The following is a 10,974-nucleotide window of genomic DNA, read 5'->3' as shown; positions in this document are numbered from 1 at the left end:
GACCAAACTGCGGGAGGCAGTGGAAGGCAGGAGTGCCTGGCGTGCTCTGGTCCATGGGGTCACAAAGAGTCAGACACAACTAAACGACTAAACAACAACATAGACATAGTTGGAAAGTCACTGTGAAGAGTGTGGAGGGTGTTGGGACCTCCACTCCAGCCAGCAAACAGGCTACTGACCAGCATCAGTGACACTCACTACATTTACAAGACTGTTGCACTTGACTCTTCCTGCCTGTTGCCCCTCTGCATAAATCCATACCATTTGCTTCCTAGTGAACGCACATCTAATGAAACGCTTGCGACTAAAAATGCCAAATAAATTAACCCCAGGAACTGAGAACAGATGAATAATTGGTGGCGGACATGGGCAGAGCACCACCCACCAGCTGGTGCGGTCAGGATAATTGTGCCAGCTAATGCCGCCTGTGAGCAGAATTACGATGAGCTGGTCCCACCAAGGGACAAGTCGGAAGCCGTTATCTTTTAACCAACCGGCTCCAAGTGCGGTTTTCTTCGCTGCCGCAGAAAATGTGCGATCCTGCCTCTGAAAATGGAGAGCTATAAGGAAAGGCTCACTCAGAGGGCAGTTCTGTCTACGGTGCCACAAGTGCCTTCTGTGGTACAGAGCTCCATCTTCATCTGGTGGCCCAGTTGTGGCCCTGTCAGGATGGGGAATAGCCTAACTTTGTTTGTCTGTGTTCCTGTAATCTCCAGATTAGACTAGGTAAAGGTAAAGGGAGCCCTGACCATTAGGTCCAGTCATGGCCAACTCTGGGGTTGCGGCGCTCATCTCGCTTTATTGGCCGAGGGAGCCGGCGTACATGTGCCCAGCATGACTGAGCTGCTTCTGGCGAAGCAGAGCAGCACACGGAAACGCCATTTACCTTCCTGCTGGAGCGGTACCTATTTATCTACTTGCACTTGACGTGCTTTCGAACTGCTAGGTTGGTAGGAGCAGGGACCGAGCAACGGGAGCTCACCCCATCGCGGGGATTCGAACCACCGACCTTTTGATCAGCAAGTCCTAGGTTCTGTGGTTTAACCCACAGCGCCACCCCCGTCCCCCTCTAGGTTAGACTACTCCATTGCAATGGAGTCTCCTCTGAAGATAGTTGAGAACTTCAGAATTTAAGAAGAGACTGTTGGATCAGAGGTGCTAGCAGCCACTGGCTTTAAAAAAGAGGATTAAGCAAATGGGTGGAGAGCTCTTCCCATGACTGTTAACTACAATAGTGAATTGGAACCTTCATGTCCTGAGACAGTGCTTCTCCAGATGACAGCTGCTGGGGGCTATTGTCCTTATGCCCTGATTGTGAAGAAATCTGGTTGAGAACAGAGATCTCCTTATGTTTGAATCCAGGAGAAGGGAAGCACATTTTCAGCCTGAGGGTCATATTCCTCCCCACGAACCTTCCAAGGACCACCCACTGGATGTGGGCTGGGCCAACAGCAAATGTGAGAGAGATGGTGAATGTAAACACACACACACACACACACATTTCATCGGAACTGAGTGAAGATGGCAGCTGCCAGCAGCAAAAAGACCTTTGGATTGATTTGGCAGAAACACCAGCGTGTGAAGAATGCTGCAAACTTATAGAGGGGAATCATAGACATAAAATCCACACAGAAACACATCATTGTTTGTTTCAACTCACTTGTGGGAACAACTCAGAAGCCGTGAAAGAAGAAAAGTTAGCAACAGGAAGAATTAGAGGAACCATCGAAAATAACTATGAAAAGCAGTAGAGATATGAGATGATCAGAACCCTCCGAACTTGAAGCAGGGGAAGTCCTATTAAAAAATATATAACTTGACAGAATATTTGGATTATTCGATATGTGTATGTATAATTTGGAATATTTAATGTGATTAGATTAGATTGGGTTGTTAAAGTGGAAAATTTAATAAAAATGAATTTAAAACACACACACACACATGGCGTGTGTAGAGTGTTAGGGGAGGGGTAGGGCCTATGGTAAGGGACACATCATACTCTTTCTGGGGTAGTTTGTCCATCTTTGGTCCCCACCCTACACTCAGTTCTCCTCTGTGCCTCCTGGAAGCTATCAGCATGCGATAAGGCTTTGACTGGCTGGCTAAACCATGTGAGGGTAGCCAATGTGTCTCAAACCATCATCGAGTTAGGGATTTCCACTGTGTGCGAAGACATGCTCTTGCGGATTGAGCGGATGAGACCAATAGTGCGTCCAACGGTCAAGAAGGAGGTTTCTGCATGTTCTGTAGAGGGAAGTAAGAGGCAGATGGGGCTCGTCCACCCGGGAAGGTAGCCCATCTAAGAGAAGGAAAACTCTGATCCTAAACCTCCGCTGCCTTGTGGGTATATCTTCAGGAGAAGAAAAGTCCAAGGAGTAAACCCTACACAAATCGGGAGTGGAGTCCCTAAGACGGTTGGATGGCATCTTGTACGCCTCCTTCCAACAACTCCTGAAGCCAAGCTGGTGCCAATCAGCTCTGCTTTCCTTTGGGCCACATCAGTGAGGTCGAGAGAGGGGTAGCCCAGGACCTCCATGCACACTGCCCCATGAGATCACTTCAGTGCTGTTAGCAGTTTGACTTCACCCCTGGAGGCACACTCCATTGTCTCTTGAGACAGACGGACACCAACCACAACAACAACTCCTCCTGAGTCTCCACATTCCCCACTTCTTGAGCTCAGCAGGGGAGAGGATGAGGACTAAACTAGGAGGAGCTGACTCTGTCCGTCACTGACTCTGGCTCTGCCTAGCGTTTTGTCTCCTTCGGGGCCTTCCTACCCATGAGGTGGGGTGAAATAGCCACCTCAGGCAGCGGAAGCCCCTGTTGCCCCCTCTACCAGAGGCAGAGAAGTGGCAATGGCGACAGTGCTGATTCCCAGCAATTTTTCACCCAAACTTCATGAGATTTTGAAGGAACCCACCGCTACCGCTTTGTGTTGCTGCTGCACAACCTAGTTAAAGGAAGCTTTGGTGAGTCGGACACAACTAAACAACAACAACAATTGCGGTGGCAGCAGGGTAGGCTTGCACTTGCCATTTCATTTCAAGCAGCAACATGGGATGCACTGCCCCTGGTCTCCCTGCCATCTGCCCTACCAGCCATCACTGTGTCCCAGGTTCCAATCCAGGTAGGGCTGTAAAAACTCCTGTCTCCAACCCTGGAGAAGCTCTGTCAATCAGTTTGGAGGCAACGGGGAGCCAGATGAACCAGTGGTCTGACCCACTAGAAGATAAGTTTCTATCTTCCTTTTAAAAAAGAAACTCTCTCTCCTTTGTGTGTCTTGAAAAGGCATCAAGGGACCTGCCCGCCCTGCGATCGTGTTTAAAATCATTTATCGCCAGACTATTAATTTTTCATGTGCAGAGCATTAGCGTCAAGATGCTGAGGGTTCAGGGAAAGACGATCAGAGGTTTCATCCCATTTTCTTTTCTGCCTGGCACATTAATCCCTGGGTTGCACAGTCCAAACACCCGACTGTTTGTCCTTTGTTTCTATGACAACCTCCAGGATGATGGCAAAGCACGATAACACACACCATGACAGATGACTCGAACGAGAGATTGGGGAAAATCTGGGTAACAGGTGCTCTGGGGACACCGGGATTTGTTTATGGTAATTGGGAAAACTTTCTTGGAATAGATTTAGGATCTTGGCAGGGGGTTAGTGGGGCTGCAATCAGGAGGACCAAAACTTTAATAAGGAATGGGGGGAATTTATAATTTACCTTAAGAACCATTGTAAACGGTTAAAATTGTTAGTGGGATTGCAATAACACTTGAAGAACTATGGACATAATGGAGATACAGAAATTTGGATCATTACGAAAGATGCAGAAGGAAAGGACTAACAATAAGACCCACAAAGGGGAGGAGGGGAATGTAAATTTTAATATGGAAAATCAAATAAATAAATTGCGGGGGGGGGGAGAGAAAGATCAAGGAAATCTGCTCAAAGATTTAAATAAGTGAAAGCTGGAGGTTAACATAGACCCTCAAAATGCAACAAGCTCCATTTTTAAAACACTTGGGCTTATTTTTATTTTTTTTTTAGAAGTCTAGGCTTATTTCAGTTTCTCAAAGCTTCAAGTGTACAGCAGTATCCAAACCTAGATGAAAACCTGCTCCTGGATCCATCATGCAGAATTTGGATAGACTGTGAAGATTTGAAAAGCTCTGAAGCTTCGAAAGGTTCAAGTCTGCCAATTTGATGGTGCTTGGTTTCAGAGGTTCCGAGACCCTCAGGTCACACTGAATGTTCGCACATCATTCTGGGTTTCATGCTGATGGCTACTTGGGCATTCAGCGCATTCCCATAAACGAAAAATGAACTGCATGACAGCCATTTGTTTCATTAATGGACACGAATGGGAATACAAATGAATGACTTCAGAATGAAACTTCCTTTTTTTCTCATTTCTTTCAAGTGGAATCCTGCTGGAACATCACAGAAAAGTGACATAAAGGGGAGGAAGGGAAAGGAGCAGCACATTCATATACCTGTGCCTTTAAAGAATAATAAAAATCCTATGAAATGAGAGCCTTTTGTCCCAACCATCTGAAATTTCAGACACCTTATCTCTTGCAGGTGTAATGGGATTTGTGAAACCAAATGGGATGGTAAACACAGAACTCACAAGCAGAAGAGGAGCAGCTCAGTCTGCCACTGAAGGAATGAAATACTTTCAGGATCAGTGCCTTTCTTTTTAAATTCTCTGTAAAATGGGGACACTTGCCCCAATCGGTTTGAAATTTGGAAGATCTGACACCCTGCTGATGGGAAGCCTCATGCTATCTGTGCAGAAAATGCCAACCCATTGAAGTCATTGGCAAAAACGAAATGGTGGTACACAGAAACAAAGGAACCCCATTCCGTATCAGAAATGAAATGAATGTAATTCTAATGACTAACGCAACAAATAAAACTTTAAATGAATGGAGTCAGAGTGGAGAGCAGATGCACCTTTTCTTTAGTATACATGAATGTATGGACCTCATCTACATTATACACTGAAAGCACTATGGTACCATTATCTGTCTATATCTATATCTATATCTATATCTATATCTAATCTATATCTATATCTGTATCTATATCATCTATATCTATATCTATATCTATCTAATCATCTATACATATCAATTGTATTGGGAGTTTTCAACATAAAATGCAACAAAAGCCAAACTAATCTAAAGAAGATAAATAGAAGAGAAGCAGGAATAAGCAAGAGAAGAAAACGAAGAAACAGGAAAAAGAGAGAAGTAATGAGTGCAAGCTCCTCTATCATAATTACCATATTTTTCCGTGTATAAGACTAAGGGTTTTTTTTTTACCAAAAAAATAGGTTTAAAATTGGCGCTCGTCTTATACACGGGTAGTGCTGAGGGGTGTTTTCTTAATTTGGAGACACGGAAAAATACGGTACATCTTAACCCTTACTCCACACACAGGTAGGTGAACCCTCCCAGCTCTCACCTGGGAGCTTCACCCTCTTCCCCCAGCCTCCCACCCTGGGAGATCCTCTCTAGCCTGCCTCTCATGCAGAGCCCTCCATCTCCTGTCTATCACCTTCCTGTGTGGATCTTTGTTAATCCAAGAGAGAAAACTTCAAAAGCAAAGCATAAACATATATATGGGATAATGAACAGAACAACCACTGGATAGCATAGTTGGTTAGAGCGTGGTGCCAATAACAACAAGGTTGCAGGTTCTATCTCCACATGAGGCAGCTGCATATTCTTGCATGGCAAGGGGTTGGGCCAGATGATCCTCAAGGTCCCTTCCAACTCTATGATTCTATGAAAAATTGAAAACCATAGAAAAGAAAAGAAAAAAGAGGGTCTTCTGATTCTCGGTCTGCCAGTTGTATCTATAAATACTATTGAAAGTATTCAAGGTATACACTCCAAGATGACTTCTAGCTGTATTAACGTCCAGCTTTTTCACCAATCAAGTAGGTGTTATATTCTCAGTCTTCACTTCCAGGCATCTCAGATTATCCTTTTTTCCACACAAAATGTCCAAAAGAAGAAAAGCACTGTTGTACCACTTTGAAGAGTCGTGGCTTACCCACAAAGAAACTTGGGGACTGCGGTTTGTGAAAGGTGCTGAGAGTTGTTAGGAGACCCCCCTATTCCCCTCACTGAGCTACAATTCTAAGGGTGCTTTAAGAATCAATTCCTCTCCCCAGGCAGTGGCGTATCGTGGGTTGTCAGCACCCGGGACAAGGCAAGTAATTTGCGCCCCCTAACCCGTGGATTTGCGCCCCCTAACCCTAACCTCCAGATGTTGTGCCCGGTGCGGGCGGCCCCCCCTGCACCCCTCACGCTACGCCACTGTCCCCAGGGGACTCTGGGAATTGTGTGCCTCGGATTGGCATTACCCAAAATGGATCTGTTTTGAGTAGATCCACCTGAGGCCATTTGCAGTGCCTGAAAGGCAATTCATCATCCCTGTGTCAGCCCTTCAAATATTTGAAGATGGCTAGATCAACAACGTACCATGGGGCATTCTTTTCTTCTTCTAGTATATATTTACCAAAAGGTACAGACACTTGGCATTTGAGTCAATGCAGAACAGAGTAAAGAAATACGACAATAACATGTAACCAGACTAGCAAAGCTTGGGCAAAAAAGTTCTTCAATTAGAAGAACGTAACATCTCTGTTGAATCACACCACAGAACTGCCTGATCCAACATCTAGTTTGCCACAATATACCTGTTTCCCAGCCAGATGCAAGATGCCTTTAGGACGCAAGTGGTGCTGTGAGTTAAACCACAGAGCCTAGGGCTTGCTGATCAGAAGGTCGCCGGTTCGAATCCCCGTGACAGGGTGAGCTCCCATTGCTCGGTCCCTGCTCCTGCCCAACTAACAGTTTGAAAGCACGTCAAAGTGCAAGTAGATAAATAGGTACCGCTCTGGCGGGAAGATAAACAGTGTTTCCGTGTGCTGCTCTGGTTTGCAGCTTAGTCATGCTGGCCACGTGACCCGAAAGCTGTATGCTGGCTCCCTCGGCCAATAAAGTGAGATGAGCGCCGCAACCCCAGAGTCGGCCACAACTGGACCTAATGGTCAGGAGTCCCTTTACCTTTACCGAAGGAGGGCTAGAAGGCAGAAGCCTCACCCCTGCTATTATTCCCCAACCACTGAGACTTAGAGACCTCTGAACCTGGTGGTAGCATATACAGACATCCTCCCACTTACATGAGGGTTACGTTCCAGCCCACCCACCCCACCCCCGGCCATAAGTGAAATCATGTAAAGTGGGGAGCATCATTTTAATGCCCTTTAAATGCCCTCTCTACCACTCTGTCTTCAATCCATACCAAAAATACTGTACCCCAAAATATCCACAACTAGAATTGAAGCTCTGGGGCCAGCTGGAGGCTGGAGGACACACAGCATAGTAGCTGCTGCTGCTACTGTGCTACCCCGCACATCAGCAGTTAGGCAGGGAGGCTGAGCAGTGTAAACAAAGCCCCACTGTGCCTACAGTCTCTATGGGGCTTCCTCCACCCTCGCTGATGTCTTCTTCAGGTTCTGGGAAGAATCTCATCACAAGCCACGATGACTCTCCTGCTCTCTCCTGCCATTTCCAGGTTTGAATTGAATTGTGTGTTTATTTAGCTCAGTTGGTTAGAGCGTGGTGCTGACAACGCCAAGGCTGCAGGTTCGATCCCCGTAAGAGACAGCTGCATATTCCTGCATTGCAGGTGGATGGACTTAGATGATCCTCAAGGTCCCTTCCAACTCTGATTCTATGAGATATGAGATATTTCCAGGCGCTGTGCATACACGTGGTCATGCACAAGTCGAGGAACACCTGTTTACGGGTGGTGGCTGGTGCTCAGTGAGATCAGTGGGGTGGAAGGCAGGGAGCCCAACAGTAGGTGGCACCAGAGCCCATGCCAACAGTGGTGGCTAGTTCCCATTGGGGCAGAAGGAGGGAGCCTAACAGTAGGTGGCGCCAGAGCCTATGACAGACAAAACTAACTCATTCTAGTTTTGTCCCCATCCTCCTGGTCCCTGAAGAGTTCTACAGAAGGCAACAGACATGGGAGAAAGCCACATTGAAATCCAATGTCCAATAAATATTTGTTGCCCGTATACATGGGCCATTGCAAATGCAGTACAAAATGCCTAGCACTGACATAAAGCATGGTTAAATATACTCTCCGCTTAAAATGCAATCAAAATTAAAAATCAACCTTAAAACTTCCTGGGATCAGTCTTGGGTTTATCTTGCTCAAATTAACAAGCCACTTTTACACCCCACAGATGTTTGGCTCAAGACTCTCACTAGGATTTTCTTGGCTGCAATTGCAAAAAATTGCAAACAACTTGGTAAGATATGTACTCATATTCGTGAGATAGTGAGTCAATTACCATGTTCTGTATTGGCCATCCTGTACACTGCAACTCAAAGTAAGGCAACAGTTTATTTCTAGGGCTGGCATATGGTGGACAAAAGAATAAATGCACTTGGGTGTGGCTTGACAATTTCCCACAGGCATCTGATTGGCCGCTGTGAGAACAGGATGCTGGACTAGATGGGCCACTGGCCGGATCCAACAGGGATCCTCTTATATTCTGATATAATGTACTCGTCCTCTATGGAACCATTTCCACAGATGCACAATCTCTTACTGGGCTATAACAATACCCACCATCCAAATAAGCAGGTAGGATATGTTGGAAACCGATGAGACTTTCCTCAGCACAAACACTGTTTTTTAAATATTTTATTTAAAGATTTATGGCATTCATAACCTGCACGGAGTTGTGCTGTAATTCTGAAATTGGGGGAAAGAGGAAAGCTTCAGCCCAAGCGAATTCATGCTACGGAATGAAATGAGGGCCCGCCAACAGCCGAAGGGACTGTTTTATCTGACTCTGAAGAGAGCTATCCTTGAAAACGGAGAGCTTATGATGTGAGTAGGCTGAAATGAGTTCGGAATTGGGTTTTCAATTATTGGAGCCTAGAGGAAATGAATTGGCTTGACCGTGAAGCGAGCAAATGAACAGTGGGCAGAATCTGGGCTGGCAGGAATCCAGCATCTTTGTTAACAGAATTATATTGTCACTTTGCACAGGTGTGTTGAACGGCCACATATTTGGGGGGGGGGGTTATAGTCCCCAAAAGGACATTTTCATTACATACAGTACCTGTTGGTGTCAGACTGGAATCAAGAGCAACTGTAACTGGTGGGCTTTTTGCATTCACCCACTGCCAGTGGTTCCTGCCAACCTAGCAGTTCGAAAGCATGTCAAAGTGCAAGTAGATAAATAGGTACCATTTTGGTGGGAAGGTAAACGGCGTTTCAGTGAGCTGCTCTGGTTCACCAGAAGTGGCTTAGTCATGCTGGCCACATGACCCGGAAGCTGTATGCCGGCTCCCTCGACCAATAAAGCGAGATGAGTGCCGCAACCCCAGAGTCGGCCACGACTGGACCTAATGGTCAGGGGTCCCTTTACCTTTACTGCCAGTGGTCTTGGAACAGTCACCTCAAATCCCAGGAGAGTACAGTCGTACCTTGGTTCTCTGACAGAATGCATTCTGGGCGTCCATTCAAAAACCAAAGTGTGGCTTCCGATTGGCTGCAGGAGCATGCTGCAGCCAATCAGGAGCTGCAGAAGCTGCACCAAACATTCAGCTTCTGGAAATTGCTCAGAAACCGGAACACTCACTTTCAGGTTACGATCATTTGGGAGCCAATTTGTTTGGGAGCCAAGGTGTTCAGCTTCCAAGGTACCACTGTATTACAGTAAGGGATGTGGTGGGTGGAGCAGATTAAGTTTGCATCTGAAGGGGAAACCTACCTCAAATCAAAGCTTTATTGTTGCAGTTAGTGTGACCAGCCCCCCCAAGGAAACAAAATAAGAAGCAGATAAAAGAAACGAAGGGAAAATACCTCATCTGCAAATTTCAAAAGAATGTACAAACAGAACACACAGTCTTCCTTTGAAACTGGCACTTCTCCAGATTTCGTAACATGGTTCTCCCACCAAGTAACATGTAGCAAAATGCTTATGCTGTGGTAAATTGTGCATAGAAAATGCTTATATTGGCGACTACATTGAAAGACCTGCATTGGCTCCCAATATGTTTCCGAGCACAATTCAAAGTGTTGGTGCTGACCTTTAAAGCCCTAAATGGCCTCAGCCCAGTATACCTGAAGGAGCGTCTCCACCCCCATCGTTCTGCCCAGACACTGAGGTCCAGCTCTGAGGGCCTTTTGGTGGTTCCCTCCCTGAGAGAAGAGGTTACAGGGAACCAGGCAGAGGGCCTTCTTGGTGGTGGCGCCCACCCTGTGGAACGCCCTCCCACCAGGTGTCAGGGAAATAAACAACTATCTGACTTTTAGAAGATATCTGAAAGCAGCCCTGTTTATGGAAGTTTTTAATGTTTGATCTTTTATTGCTTTTACTATTATTATTACTAATATGCTGTTGGGAGCCGCCCAGAGCGGCTGGGGAAACCCAAGCCAGATGGACGGGGTATAAATATGTTGTTGTTGTTGTTGTTGTTGTTGTTGTTATTATTATTATTATTATTATTATTACATGCAGTAATTCGTTAAATTGGGGAGAGATTGCATTGCAGAAAGAAATTCACACTAAAGTGCTAGTGAATTTTCACTAGGACTTAAAACAAAACAAAAATCACAGACTGGTATGGAACTGTGGAGAACAGAACCTCTGATTAGAAAAATGAGAAACTGAAAGAAACCTGAGCGGAGAGATTCTCCCATGTAGTCCCACATCCTGCTCTCACAATGACTGACCAGGTGCCCCCCATGAGAAGCCCACAAACAGGGCCTGAGCATTACGGCAGCACTTTCCAAAGTGGGGGGAGAACATCAGCATCAGGGTTAGTAACCACCAGAAAAAGGCAGCTGGAGCAAGAGACTGCAAGGAGGTCTATAAGAAAGGACTACAAATAAGGCATGGTAGGGGGAAGGGTCCAACATCCC

General features: G+C 45.9%; 1 protein-coding gene and 1 non-coding gene across 8 annotated transcripts in view; one reads left to right on the top strand and one right to left on the bottom strand.

Moving 5' to 3' along the window:
- The window catches only part of RAP1GAP2 (RAP1 GTPase activating protein 2), a 184,565-nt gene that overhangs the window by 71,401 nt on the left and 102,190 nt on the right, over positions 1-10,974 (bottom strand). The window lies entirely within an intron of this gene.
- On the top strand, positions 7,618-7,691 carry TRNAV-GAC (transfer RNA valine (anticodon GAC)). The gene has a single exon. It is a non-coding gene; the product is annotated as a tRNA-Val (tRNA).

This window comes from Podarcis raffonei, chromosome 15 (assembly GCF_027172205.1).
Source record: "Podarcis raffonei isolate rPodRaf1 chromosome 15, rPodRaf1.pri, whole genome shotgun sequence".
NCBI classification, from domain to species: domain Eukaryota; kingdom Metazoa; phylum Chordata; class Lepidosauria; order Squamata; family Lacertidae; genus Podarcis; species Podarcis raffonei.
Note: the sequence above shows the minus strand (reverse complement) of the source record. Positions and strands in the feature narration are given on the sequence as shown.